Here is a 14,211-nt window from a genome sequence, read left to right on the forward strand (position 1 = left end):
TATGGAAGTTTATTATAAACAGCCACTTTTATAAGATCATGTGAAAAAAATTTTTTTTATCCATTTGAATTCTATCAATAAATAATTAGTTTAAAGAGGTGTCATACGTGATCTTTGCAAACACAGCACATGACCTTCTTTAAAGCCCATGTTATAGAAAACAATTAAAAGTATTAGGATATAATAGGTCACTTTCAATTATGCGCAAATCTATTTTTTTGCAGCTCAAAATTTTGTAAGTTCAGAAGACCAGTATTTAATTAGAGATATAATATATGTTTTAGTTTTTTACTTATTTTTCACAATAAAGTGATAGATATTTGTGATACTCTATGATATGAAAGGGTTAAATTATGAAAAAACAAGAGACAAGGTGACACACACACAGAGTGAGAGAGACCCCCTCCACACACACACACACACACACACACACACACACACACACACACACACACACACACAGAGTGATCCTGAGGGGGGGGGGGGGGGTAACTAATTATATAAAACAATATTGTCAATGCCCTACAAATAAACTGGTTTTATACATTTATTTTTTTATTCAAACCCAGAATAATATGTTTAATCCTTTAATGCAGGCCAAAGCACATCATTGAGAGGTAATCGTTTTAGACAGAAGAGTGGCTCACACACACACACACACACACACACACACACACACACACACACACAGTAGAAATCAGTGACACGTGTCCCCATGAGTCTGTGTGCATTCAGGTTGAAGTCCCCACCAGGCTAGAAAAAATAACACACACACACACACACACACACACACACACACACACACAGTAGTAATGCTGAAGTATGCTGCAGGCAACCCTTATCAGCTAAGCTCAGCCCATCCACCATCCCCCCCCCCCCCCCCCTCCCAACACACACACACACACACACACACACACACACACATGTCTGGTTCACCATCTTTTTGGGGACTCAGCATAGATGTAATGGTTTTTATGCTGTATAAACCATATATTCTGTCCTACACTGCCCCTGCCCATCACAGGAAACTTTCTGCATTTTCACATTTTCAAAGTTACTCATTCTGTCTGATTTATAAGCTTTTGTACCCATTGGGAAGTCCCCATGAGTCTGTGTGCATTCAGGTTTAAGTTCCCACCAGGTTAGAAAACCATTCACACACACACACAGAGGCAAGGTTTTTTGCTTGAAAACTTATACAATATTGCCCTCTACTGGTCATTTAAGGGAGAGCATAAGTGTTGAAAAAACAGAAAAAAACACAGTGTGATATATAGAATAACCAGCAGGTGGGAGTATAGCCTTATTTATGAACCAGGCACGTGTGTCCCAATTTGGTCTTTTTTAGGCTTTTACTAAGGGAAAACCGTTTGAGATATCCAATAACCGTTCGCATTTTAGCATCTTCTGTATATTTACTTCATGTTGTCCGAGTTTGGAGGAGATTGAATGAATCGCTTTTGAGGAGAAGGTAAAAACTCAGAGCTCGCTTTCCACTTCGTGTTATCTTCCAACCAAATTATCTGACTTCCTGTTGGTCAGAGCTAATGACTGTAAATTAGAAAGTTGTCCGGCTCGAAAAGTACAATATATATACCGAGTTTGGTGAATGTAGATAAAACTAACCCCCCACTTTGGACAAAAGTGACACTTCCTGCTGCCAGTTGGTGGCGCTATAACTTTGACTCACAAAAGTCATATCCATGTGATCGTCCTCTTACAACGAACACACAGCTGAAGTTTCATCAAAATGAATTAATGTATGCAAAAGTTATAACACACTTCCTGTTTCCTTTTTCTCGCTATAAATTTGTCTCTTCGCCACGGCCAAACCGTTTGAGATATCAAAAAGTTGCTTGCAATTTGGCATCCTCAGTGTCTTGACTTCATGCTGACCGAGTTTGGTGCTGATCGGGTGAATCGTCTAGGAGGAGTATCGCAAATTCCACAGCATGCGTTTTCCGAACAACCCATAATAGCTCACTTCCTGTTGGGCTGACACATAACTTAGAGCACGAAAGTTGTTCGGCCCGATGAGCTCTATATGTGTACCGAGTTTCATACATGTACGTGCAAGTGTGTTTTATTTATAGACCCCGTTTTCAGAGCCCACTTTAGGGGGCGCTGTCGAGCCCCCCTGCCACGCCCGGGTCCCAGCCTCAGCCCGGCCCTGATGGCCGCGCATTCTGATGCGTGTGCAAAGTTTCAAGAGTTTTCGAGCATGGGAAGGGCCCCAAAAATGCCCAAATAGTCGGGTTAAAATAATAATAATAATAATAATTAAAGCTGCGGGCAGCGATGACGGGCCCAAGCCGGTGGCACCGCCACCCCGGTGGCATCAGCTTAACTGTGCACAGCAGGCCAATAGGCATTTAATATGGGAAAAAATAAATAAAGGGACTATGTCAAAGTCAATTGAATTCACCTCATTAACTGCAGCAACTGGTGCTGCTATGACCAGGAACCACAACACTCACATCTCTGAGATCAATTACATTTTATTCATTAATTTTATGTCAGATGATGTCAAATGTCAATTTCAAATGAGTGCAGAATACTGTCCAAATGCTGAAGTTGTATTATCCTTACACTTCTCTTAAAAATAAATTAAGCCAAATCACAGAGACCGCAACAATGATTTTAATATCAGTGTCAGGTAAGAGTAATATGCGTGCATAAAATTTATGGAATTATTTTATCATTAAATAATTAGTTTAAAGAGGTGTCATACGTGATCTTTGCAAACACAGCACATGACCTTCTTTAAAGCCCATGTTATAGAAAACAATTAAAAGTATTGGGACATCACTTTCAATTATGTGCAAATATATTTTTTTGCAGCTCAAAATTTTGTAAGTTCAGAAGACCAGTATTTAATTAAAGATATAATATATGTTTTTGTTTTTTACTTATTTTTCACAATAAAGTGATATATATTTGTGATAGCCTATGATATGAAAGGGTTAAATTATGAAAACACAAGAGAAAAGGTGACACACACACAGAGTGAGAGAGACCCCCTCCACACACACACACACACACACACACACATAGTGATCCTAAGAGAGGGAGAGGGAGGGGGGAGGGGGAATGACAGACACAAAATCTAAACAGTGAGAGATCATTGTTTTTATTTCACTGTCTGAAAACACTGTTTTGCAATAACAACAATAGTTTTATCTTCAAAACAGTGTTCCCTAGGACATATCCAACCTGGTTACTAAATAAGGCTACACTTCCAACTTCTGGTTATTCTATATACCGGTAGCTCATTGGTTATCATTTTTGTCCTTAAACATTAATCTTCTCATTTTTAAGTTACACACACCAATTACTTTTTGTTGAAAAAGACAATTAAATGTGTTTTTTCCTTTGTTAGTAATTTTTTTAAAATATTTATATGTTTAATAATTATTTGTATTAACACAATTATTTAACTAATTATATAAAACAATATTGTCAATGCCCTACAAATAAACTGGTTTTATACATTTATTTTTTTATTCAAACCCAGAATAATATGTTTTATCCTTTAATGCAGGCCAAAGCACAGCATTGAGAGGTAATCTTTTTAGCGCACACGCACGCACACACACACACACACACACACACACACACACACACACACACACACACACACACACACACACACACACACACTCATGTCTGGTTCACTATCTTTCTGGGGACTCATAGACGTAATGGTTTTTATGCTTTACAAACCATATATTCTGTCCTCCTGCCCCTACCCCTAAACCTTCCCATTTCACAAAACTTTCTGCATTTTTACATTTTCAAAAGAACTCATTCTGTATGATTTATAAGCTTTTGTACCCATTGGGACCTCAATTTAGGCCCCTACAGTGACATGTGTCCCCATGAGTCTGTGTGCATTCAGGTTGAAGTCCCCACCAGGCTAGAACAACACACACACACACACACACACACACACACACACACACACACACACACAGTAGTAATGCTGAAGTATGCTGCAGGCAACTCAAATCAGCTCAGCCCATCCCCCCATCCACAACACCCCCCTTCACCCCCCCTCCCCTGCCCCTGCCCCTCACACACACACACACACACTCATGTCTGGTTCACTATCTTTTTCTGGGGACTCACCATAGATGTAATGGTTTTTATGCTGTACAAACCATATATTCTGTCCTCATACACTGCTCCTACCCCTAAACCTACCCATCACACAACTTTCTGCATTTTCACCTTTTCAAAAGAACTCATTCTGTCTGATTTATAAGCTTTTGTACCCATTGGGAAGTCCCCATGAGTCTGTGTGCATTCAGGTTTAAGTCCCCACCAGGCTAGAAAACCATTCACACACACACACACAGAGGTAAGGTTTTTTTGCTTGAAAACTTATACAATATTGCCCTCTACTGGTCATTTAAGTGAGAGCATAAGAGTTGAAAAAAAAAACAAAAAAAAAAAACAGTGTGATATAGAGAATAACCAGCAGGTGGGAGTATAGCCTTATTTATGAACCAGGCACTTGTGTTCTTATTTTGTGTTTTTTAGGCTTTTGCTACGGGACCACCGTTTGAGATATCCAATAACCGTTCGCATTTTAGCATCTTCTGTATATTTACTTCATGTTGTCCGAGTTTGGAGGAGATTGAATGAATCACTTTTGAGGAGAAGGTAAAAACTCAGAGCTCGCTTTGCCACTTCTTGTTATCTTCCAACCAAATTATCTGACTTCCTGTTGGTCAGAGCTAATGACTGTAAATTAGAAAGTTGTCCGGCTCGAAATGTACAATATATATACCGAGTTTGGTGAATGTAGATAAAACTAACCCCCCCACTTTGGACAAAAGTGACACACTTCCTGCTGCCAGTTGGTGGCGCTATAACTTTGACTCACAAAAGTCATATCCATGTGATCGGCCTCTTACAACGAACACACAGCTGAAGTTTCATCAAAATGAATTAATGTATGCAAAAGTTATAAAACACTTCCTGTTTCCCTTTTCTCGCCATAAATTTGTCTCTTCGCCACGGCCAAACCGTTCGAGGTATCAAAAAGTTGCTTGCAATTTAGCATCCTCAGTGTCTTGACTTCATGCTGACCGAGTTTGGTGCTGATCGGGTGAATCGTCTAGGAGGAGTATCGCAAATTCCAGAGCATGCGTTTTCCGAACAACCCATAATAGCTCACTTCCTGTTGGGCTGACACATAACTTAGAGCACGAAAGTTGTTCGGCCCGATGAACTCTATATGTGTACCGAGTTTCATATGTGTACGTGAAAGTGTGTTTCATTTATAGACCACGTTTTCAGACCCCACTTTAGGGGGCGCTGTCGAGCCCCCCTGCCACGCCCGGGTCCCAGCCTCAGCCCGGCCCTGATGGCCGCGCATTCTGATGCGTGTGCAAAGTTTCAAGAGTTTTCGAGCATGGGAAGGGCCCCCAAAATGCCCAAATAGTCGGGTTAAAATAATAATAATAATAATAATAATAATAATAATAATCCTTAGAAGAACAATAGGGCTCTGCGCCCTTTCAGGGCTTGGGCCCTAAATATAAGATATTAACATCACATTATTTCAAGTTTTCATTACAAAAGCTACTTGTCAGAAGTGGGATTTGAACCCACGCCTCCATTCGGAGACCAGAATCCTCAACATTTGAGAAGGTTGAAGCACCTTGAGTCTGGCGCCTTAGACCACTCGGCCATTGTGACAGCCACAAATGGTTTTCTGATGCTCAGTCTTTTGATTGTCCATGATGGTAAAAACTCAAAAGATAATATAAGATATATTACCGTCACATTATTTCAAGTTTTCATTATAAAAGCTACTTGTCAGAAGTGGGATTTGAACCCACGCCTCCATTCAGAGACCAGAATCCTCAACATTTGAGAAGGTTGAAGCACCTTGAGTCTGGCGCCTTAGACCACTCGGCGATTCTGATAGTCACAGCTGCTTTTCTGATGCTCAGTCTTTTGATTGTCCATGATGGTAAAAACTCAAACGATAATTTAAGATATATTAACATCACATTATTTCAAGTTTTCATTATAAAAGCTACTTGTCAGAAGTGGGATTTGAACCCACGCCTCCATTCGGAGACCAGAATCCTCAACATTTGAGAAGGTTGAAGCACCTTGAGTCTGGCGCCTTAGACTACTCGGCCATTCTGACATTCACAACTAGCTTTCTGATGCTCAGTCTTTTCATTGTCCATGATGGTAAAAACTCAAAAGATAATATAAGATTCATTACCTTCACGTTAATTCAAGTATTCATTTTATAAGCTAGTTGTCAGAAGTGGGATTTGAAGCCATGCCTCCATTCGGAGACCAGAATCCTCAACATTTGAGAAAGTTGAAGCACCTTGAGTCTGGCGCCTTAGACCACTCGGCCACTCTGACAGTCACAGCTGCTTTTCTGATGCTCAGTCTTTTGATTGTCCATGATGGTAAAAACTCAAAAGATAATATAAGATATATTAACATCACATTATTTCAAGTTTTCATTACAAAAGCTACTTGTCAGAAGTGGGATTTGAACCCACGCCTCCATTCGGAGACCAGAATCCTCAACATTTGAGAAGGTTGAAGCACCTTGAGTCTGGCGCCTTAGACCACTCGGCCATTGTGACAGCCACAAATGGTTTTCTGATGCTCAGTCTTTTGATTGTCCATGATGGTAAAAACTCAAAAGATAATTTAAGATATATTACCGTCACATTATTTCAAGTTTTCATTACAAAAGCTACTTGTCAGAAGTGGGATTTGAACCCACACCTCCATTCGGAGACCAGAATCCTCAACATTTGAGAAGGTTGAAGCACCTTGAGTCTGGCGCCTTAGACCACTCGGCCATTCTGACAGCCACAACTGGTTTTCTGATGCTCAGTCTTTTGATTGTCCATGATGGTAAAAACTCAAAAGATAATATAAGATATATTACCGTCACATTATTTCAAGTTTTCATTATAAAAGCTACTTGTCAGAAGTGGGATTTGAACCCACGCCTCCATTCGGAGACCAGAATCCTCAACATTTGAGAAGGTTGAAGCACCTTGAGTCTGGCGCCTTAGACCACTCGGCCATTCTGACTGTCACAACTGCTTTTCTGATGCTCAGTCTTTTGATTGTCCATGATGGTAAAAACTCAAAAGATAATATAAGATATATTACCGTCACATTATTTCAAGTTTTCATTATAAAAGCTACTTGTCAGAAGTGGTATTTGAACCCACGCCTCCATTCGGAGACCAGAATCCTCTACATTTGAGAAGGTTGAAGCACCTTGAGTCTGGCGCCTTAGACTACTCGGCCATTCTGACACTCACAACTAGCTTTCTGATGCTCAGTCTTTTCATTGTCCATGATGGTAAAAACTCAAAAGATAATATAAGACATATTACCTTCACATTAATTCAAGTTTTCATTATAAAAGCTAGTTGTCAGAAGTGGGATTTGAACCCACGCCTCCATTCGGAGACCAGAATCCTCAACATTTTAGAAGGTTGAAGCACCTTGAGTCTGGCGCCTTAGACCACTCCGCCATTCTGACAGTCACAGCTGCTTTTCTGATGCTCAGTCTTTTGATTGTCCATGATGGTAAAAACTCAACCGATAATATAAGATATATTAACATCACATTATTTCAAGTTTTCATTACAAAAGTTACTTGTCAGAAGTGGGATTTGAACCCACGCCTCCATTCGGAGACCAGAATCCTCAACATTTGAGAAAGTTGAAGCACCTTGAGTCTGGCGCCTTAGACCAGTCGGCCACTCTGACAGTCACAGCTGCTTTTCTGATGCTCAGTCTTTTGATTGTCCATGATGGTAAAAACTCAAAAGATAATATAAGATATATTAACATCACATTATTTCAAGTTTTCATTACAAAAGCTACTTGTCAGAAGTGGGATTTGAACCCACGCCTCCATTCGGAGACCAGAATCCTCAACATTTGAGAAGGTTGAAGCACCTTGAGTCTGGCGCCTTAGACCACTCGGCCATTGTGACAGCCACAAATGGTGTTCTGATGCTCAGTCTTTTGATTGTCCATGATGGTAAAAACTCAAAAGATAATTTAAGATATATTACCGTCACATTATTTCAAGTTTTCATTACAAAAGCTACTTGTCAGAAGTGGGATTTGAACCCACACCTCCATTCGGAGACCAGAATCCTCAACATTTGAGAAGGTTGAAGCACCTTGAGTCTGGCGCCTTAGACCACTCGGCCATTCTGACAGCCACAACTGGTTTTCTGATGCTCAGTCTTTTGATTGTCCATGATGGTAAAAACTCAAAAGATAATATAAGATATATTACCGTCACATTATTTCAAGTTTTCATTATAAAAGCTACTTGTCAGAAGTGGGATTTGAACCCACGCCTCCATTCGGAGACCAGAATCCTCAACATTTGAGAAGGTTGAAGCACCTTGAGTCTGGCGCCTTAGACCACTCGGCCATTCTGACTGTCACAACTGCTTTTCTGATGCTCAGTCTTTTGATTGTCCATGATGGTAAAAACTCAAAAGATAATATAAGATATATTACCATCACATTATTTCAAGTTTTCATTATAAAAGCTACTTGTCAGAAGTGGTATTTGAACCCACGCCTCCATTCGGAGACCAGAATCCTCTACATTTGAGAAGGTTGAAGCACCTTGAGTCTGGCGCCTTAGACTACTCGGCCATTCTGACACTCACAACTAGCTTTCTGATGCTCAGTCTTTTCATTGTCCATGATGGTAAAAACTCAAAAGATAATATAAGACATATTACCTTCACATTAATTCAAGTTTTCATTATAAAAGCTAGTTGTCAGAAGTGGGATTTGAACCCACGCCTCCATTCGGAGACCAGAATCCTCAACATTTTAGAAGGTTGAAGCACCTTGAGTCTGGCGCCTTAGACCACTCCGCCATTCTGACAGTCACAGCTGCTTTTCTGATGCTCAGTCTTTTGATTGTCCATGATGGTAAAAACTCAACCGATAATATAAGATATATTAACATCACATTATTTCAAGTTTTCATTACAAAAGTTACTTGTCAGAAGTGGGATTTGAACCCACGCCTCCATTCGGAGACCAGAATCCTCAACATTTGAGAAGGTTGAAGCACCTTGGGTCTGGCGCCTTAGACCACTCGGCCATTCTGACAGACACAGCTGCTTTTCTGATGCTCAGTCTTTTGATTGTCCATGATGGTAAAAACTCAAAAGATAAAATAAGATATATTACCATCACATTATTTCAAGTTTTCATTACAAAAGTTACTTGTCAGAAGTGGGATTTGAACCCACGCCTCCATTCGGAGACCAGAATCCTCAACATTTGAGAAGGTTGAAGCACCTTGAGTCTGGCGCCTTAGACCACTCGGCCATTCTGACACTCACAACTAGCTTTCTGATGCTCAGTCTTTTCATTATTCATGATGGTAAAAACTCAAAAAGGAATATAAGATTCATTACCTTCAAGTTAATTCAAGTGTTCATTTTATAAGCTAGCTGTCAGAAGTGGGATTTTAAGCCATGCCTCCATTCGGAGACCAGAATCCTCAACATTTGAGAAGGTTGAAGCACCTTGAGTCTGGCGCCTTAGACCACTCGGCCATTCTGACAGCCACAACTGGTTTTCTGATGCTCAGTCTTTTGATTGTCCATGATGGTAAAAACTCAAAAGATAATATAAGATATATTACCGTCACATTATTTCAAGTTTTCATTATAAAAGCTACTTGTCAGAAGTGGGATTTGAACCCACGCCTCCATTCGGAGACCAGAATCCTCAACATTTGAGAAGGTTGAAGCACCTTGAGTCTGGCGCCTTAGACCACTCGGCCGTTCTGACAGCCACAACTGGTTTTCTGATGCTCAGTCTTTTGATTGTCCATGATGGTAAAAACTCAAAAGATAATATAAGATATATTACCGTCACATTATTTCAAGTTTTCATTATAAAAGCTACTTGTCAGAAGTGGGATTTGAACCCACGCCTCCATTCGGAGACCAGAATCCTCAACATTTGAGAAGGTTGAAGCACCTTGAGTCTGGCGCCTTAGACCACTCGGCCATTCTGACAGTCAAAACTGGTTTTCTGATGCTCAGTCTTTTGATTGTCCATGATGGTAAAAACTCAAAAGATAATAGGAAATATTACCACGGCATTAATTCAAGTGTTCATTATAAAAGCTACTTGTCAGAAGTGGTATTTGAACCCACGCCTCCATTCGGAGACCAGAATCCTCTACATTTGAGAAGGTTGAAGCACCTTGAGTCTGGCGCCTTAGACCACTCGGCCATTCTGACACTCACAGCTGCTATTCTAATGCTCCCTCTTTTGATTGTCCATGATGGTAAAAACTCAAAAGATAATATAAGATATATTAACATCACATTATTTCAAGTTTTCATTACAAAAGCTACTTGTCAGAAGTGGGATTTGAACCCACGCCTCCATTCGGAGACCAGAATCCTCAACATTTGAGAAGGTTGAAGCACCTTGAGTCTGGCGCCTTAGACCACTCGGCCATTCTGACAGCCACAAATGGTTTTCTGATGCTCAGTCTTTTGATTGTCCATGATGGTAAAAACTCAAAAGATAATAGGAAATATTACCAAGGCATTAATTCAAGTTTTCATTATAATATCTACTTGTCAGAAGTGGAATTTGAACCCATGCCTCCATTCGGAGATCAGAATCCTCAACATTTGAGAAATTTGAAGCACCTTGAGTCTGGCGCCTTAGACCACTCAGCCATTCTGACTGTCACGACTGCTTTTCTGATGCTCCCTCTTTTGATTGTCCATGATGGTAAAAACTCAAAAGATAATATAAGATATATTACCGTCACATTATTTCAAGTTTTCATTATAAAAGCTACTTGTCAGAAGTGGTATTTGAACCCACGCCTCCATTCGGAGACCAGAATCCTCTACATTTGAGAAGGTTGAAGCACCTTGAGTCTGGCGCCTTAGACTACTCGGCCATTCTGACACTCACAACTAGCTTTCTGATGCTCAGTCTTTTCATTATTCATGATGGTAAAAACTCAAAGAGGAATATAAGATTCATTACCTTCACGTTAATTCAAGTGTTCATTTTATAAGCTAGTTGTCAGAAGTGGGATTTAAAGCCATGCCTCCATTCGGAGACCAGAATCCTCAACATTTGAGAAGGTTGAAGCACCTTGAGTCTGGCGCCTTAGACCACTCGGCCATTCTGACAGTCACAGCTGCTATACTGATGCTCCCTCTTTTGATTGTCCATGATGGTATAAACTCAAAAGATAATATAAGATATATTAACATCACATTATTTCAAGTTTTCATTACAAAAGCTACTTGTCAGAAGTGGGATTTGAACCCACGTCTCCATTCGGAGACCAGAATCCTCAACATTTGAGAAGGTTGAAGCACCTTGAGTCTGGCGCCTTAGACCACTCGGCCATTGTGACAGCCACAAATGGTTTTCTGATGCTCAGTCTTTTGATTGTCCATGATGGTAAAAACTCAAAAGATAATAGGAAATATTACCACGGCATTAATTCAAGTTTTCATTATAATATCTACTTGTCAGAAGTGGGATTTGAACCCATGCCTCCATTCGGAGATCAGAATCCTCAACATTTGAGAAATTTGAAGCACCTTGAGTCTGGCGCCTTAGACCACTCGGCCATTCTGACTGTCACAACTGCTTTTCTGATGCTCCCTCTTTTGATTGTCCATGATGGTAAAAACTCAAAAGATAATATAAGATATATTACCGTCACATTATTTCAAGTTTTCATTATAAAAGCTACTTGTCAGAAGTGGTATTTGAACCCACGCCTCCATTCGGAGACCAGAATCCTCTACATTTGAGAAGGTTGAAGCACCTTGAGTCTGGCGCCTTAGACTACTCGGCCATTCTGACACTCACAACTAGCTTTCTGATGCTCAGTCTTTTCATTATTCATGATGGTAAAAACTCAAAGAGGAATATAAGATTCATTACCTTCACGTTAATTCAAGTGTTCATTTTATAAGCTAGTTGTCAGAAGTGGGATTTGAAGCCATGCCTCCATTCGGAGACCAGAATCCTCAACATTTGAGAAGGTTGAAGCACCTTGAGTCTGGCGCCTTAGACCACTCGGCCATTCTGACAGTCACAGCTGCTTTTCTGATGCTCCCTCTTTTGATTGTCCATGATGGTAAAAACTCAAAAGATAATATAAGATATATTAACATCACATTATTTCAAGTTTTCATTATAAAAGCTAGTTGTCAGAAGTGGGATTTGAACCCACGCCTCCATTCGAAGATCAGAATCCTCAGCATTTGAGAAGGTTGAAGCACCTTGAGTCTGGCGCCATAGACCACTGAGCCATTCTGACAGTCACAGCTGCTTTTCTGATGCTCAGTCTTTTGATTGTCCATGATGGTAAAAACTCAAAAGATAATATAAGATATATTACCATCACATTATTTCAAGTTTTCATTATAATAGATACTTGTCAGAAGTGGGATTTGAACCCACGCCTCCATTCGGAGACCAGAATCCTCAACATTTGAGAAGGTTTAAGCACCTTGAGTCTGGCGCCTTAGACCACTCGGCCATTCTGACAGCCACAACTGGTTTTCTGATGCTCAGTCTTTTGATTGTCCATGATGGTAAAAACTCAAAAGATAATATAAGATATATTATCGTCACATTATTTCAAGTTTTCATTACAAAAGCTACTTTTCAGAAGTGGGATTTGAACCCACGCCTCCATTCGGAGACCAGAATCCTCAACATTTTGAGAAGGTTGAAGCACCTTGAGTCTGGCGCCTTAGACCACTCGGCCATTCTGACAGTCACAGCTGCTTTTCTGATGCTCAGTCTTTTGATTGTCCATGATGGTAAAAACTCAAACGATAATATAAGATATATTAACATCACATTATTTCAAGTTTTCATTACAAAAGCTACTTGTCAGAAGTGAGATTTGAACCCACGCCTCCATTCGGAGACCAGAATCCTCAACATTTGAGAAGGTTGAAGCACCTTGAGTCTGGCGCCTTAGACTACTCGGCCATTCTGACACTCACAACTAGCTTTCTGATGCTCAGTCTTTTCATTGTCCATGATGGTAAAAACTCAAAAGATAATATAAGATTCATTACCTTCACGTTAATTCAAGTGTTCATTTTAAAAGCTAGTTGTCAGAAGTGGGATTTGAACCCACGCCTCCATTCGGAGACCAGAATCCTCAACATTTGAGAAGGTTGAAGAACCTTGAGTCTGGCGCCTTACACAACTCGGCCATTCTGACAGTCACGGCTGCTTTTCTGATGCTCAGTCTTTTGATTGTCCATGATGGTAAAAACTCAAAAGATAATATAAGATATATTACAGTCACATTATTTCAAGTTTTCATTACAAAAGCTACATGTCAGAAGTGGGATTTGAACCCACGCCTCCATTCGGAGACCAGAATCCTCAACATTGAGAAGGTTGAAGCACCTTGAGTCTGGCGCCTTAGACCACTCGGCCATTCTGACAGTCACAACTGGTTTTCTGATGCTCAGTCTTTTGATTGTCCATGATGGTAAAAACTCAAAAGATAATATAAGATATATTACCATCACATTATTTCAAGTTTTCATTACAAAAGCTACATGCCAGAAGTGGGATTTGAACCCACGCCTCTATTCGGAGACCAGAATCCTCAACATTTGAGAAGGTTGAAGCACCTTGAGTCTGGCGCCTTAGACCACTCGGCCATTCTGACAGCCACAACTGATTGTCTGATGCTCAGTCTTTTCATTTTCCATGATGGTAAAAACGCAAAAGATAATATAAGATATATTACCATCACATTAATTCAAGTTTTCATTTTAAAAGCTACTTGTCAGAAGTGGGATTTGAACCCACGCCTCCATTCAGAGACCTGAATCCTCAACATTTGAGAAGGTTGAAGCACCTTGAGTCTGGCGCCTTAGACCACTCGGCCATTCTGACAGCCACAACTAGCGTTCTGATGCTCAGTCTTTTCATTATTCATGATGGTAAAAACTCAAAAAGGAATATAAGATTCATTACCTTCACGTTAATTCAAGTGTTCATTTTAAAAGCTAGTTGTCAGAAGTGGGATTTGAACCCACGCCTCTATTCGGAGACCAGAATCCTCAACATTTGAGAAGGTTGAAGCACCTTGAGTCTGGCGCCTTAGACCACTCGGCCATTGTGACT

General features: G+C 40.2%; 10 non-coding genes across 10 annotated transcripts; all 10 read right to left on the reverse strand.

The window, feature by feature from the left end:
• Nucleotides 1–6,744: 6,744 nt before the first annotated feature.
• trnal-caa (transfer RNA leucine (anticodon CAA)) lies at nt 6,745–6,856 on the reverse strand. The gene is made up of 2 exons: nt 6,819–6,856; nt 6,745–6,790 (listed from the first exon to the last, which is right to left on the reverse strand). It is a non-coding gene; the product is annotated as a tRNA-Leu (tRNA).
• Nucleotides 6,857–6,974: 118 nt separating this feature from the next.
• Nucleotides 6,975–7,086, reverse strand: trnal-caa (transfer RNA leucine (anticodon CAA)). The gene is made up of 2 exons: nt 7,049–7,086; nt 6,975–7,020 (listed from the first exon to the last, which is right to left on the reverse strand). It is a non-coding gene; the product is annotated as a tRNA-Leu (tRNA).
• A 1,038-nt stretch (nt 7,087–8,124) lies between these two features.
• trnal-caa (transfer RNA leucine (anticodon CAA)) lies at nt 8,125–8,236 on the reverse strand. Its single transcript has 2 exons — nt 8,199–8,236; nt 8,125–8,170 (listed from the first exon to the last, which is right to left on the reverse strand). It is a non-coding gene; the product is annotated as a tRNA-Leu (tRNA).
• Nucleotides 8,237–8,354: 118 nt separating this feature from the next.
• trnal-caa (transfer RNA leucine (anticodon CAA)) lies at nt 8,355–8,466 on the reverse strand. The gene is made up of 2 exons: nt 8,429–8,466; nt 8,355–8,400 (listed from the first exon to the last, which is right to left on the reverse strand). It is a non-coding gene; the product is annotated as a tRNA-Leu (tRNA).
• A 578-nt stretch (nt 8,467–9,044) lies between these two features.
• On the reverse strand, nt 9,045–9,156 carry trnal-caa (transfer RNA leucine (anticodon CAA)). Its single transcript has 2 exons — nt 9,119–9,156; nt 9,045–9,090 (listed from the first exon to the last, which is right to left on the reverse strand). It is a non-coding gene; the product is annotated as a tRNA-Leu (tRNA).
• A 118-nt stretch (nt 9,157–9,274) lies between these two features.
• On the reverse strand, nt 9,275–9,386 carry trnal-caa (transfer RNA leucine (anticodon CAA)). The gene is made up of 2 exons: nt 9,349–9,386; nt 9,275–9,320 (listed from the first exon to the last, which is right to left on the reverse strand). It is a non-coding gene; the product is annotated as a tRNA-Leu (tRNA).
• A 578-nt stretch (nt 9,387–9,964) lies between these two features.
• Nucleotides 9,965–10,076, reverse strand: trnal-caa (transfer RNA leucine (anticodon CAA)). Its single transcript has 2 exons — nt 10,039–10,076; nt 9,965–10,010 (listed from the first exon to the last, which is right to left on the reverse strand). It is a non-coding gene; the product is annotated as a tRNA-Leu (tRNA).
• A 346-nt stretch (nt 10,077–10,422) lies between these two features.
• Nucleotides 10,423–10,534, reverse strand: trnal-caa (transfer RNA leucine (anticodon CAA)). Its single transcript has 2 exons — nt 10,497–10,534; nt 10,423–10,468 (listed from the first exon to the last, which is right to left on the reverse strand). It is a non-coding gene; the product is annotated as a tRNA-Leu (tRNA).
• A 1,954-nt stretch (nt 10,535–12,488) lies between these two features.
• Nucleotides 12,489–12,600, reverse strand: trnal-caa (transfer RNA leucine (anticodon CAA)). Its single transcript has 2 exons — nt 12,563–12,600; nt 12,489–12,534 (listed from the first exon to the last, which is right to left on the reverse strand). It is a non-coding gene; the product is annotated as a tRNA-Leu (tRNA).
• Nucleotides 12,601–13,409: 809 nt separating this feature from the next.
• Nucleotides 13,410–13,520, reverse strand: trnal-caa (transfer RNA leucine (anticodon CAA)). The gene is made up of 2 exons: nt 13,483–13,520; nt 13,410–13,455 (listed from the first exon to the last, which is right to left on the reverse strand). It is a non-coding gene; the product is annotated as a tRNA-Leu (tRNA).
• Nucleotides 13,521–14,211: the final 691 nt, after the last annotated feature.

This window comes from Pseudorasbora parva, chromosome 15, assembly GCF_024679245.1.
Source record: "Pseudorasbora parva isolate DD20220531a chromosome 15, ASM2467924v1, whole genome shotgun sequence".
In the NCBI taxonomy this organism is placed as follows: Eukaryota; Metazoa; Chordata; class Actinopteri; order Cypriniformes; family Gobionidae; genus Pseudorasbora; species Pseudorasbora parva.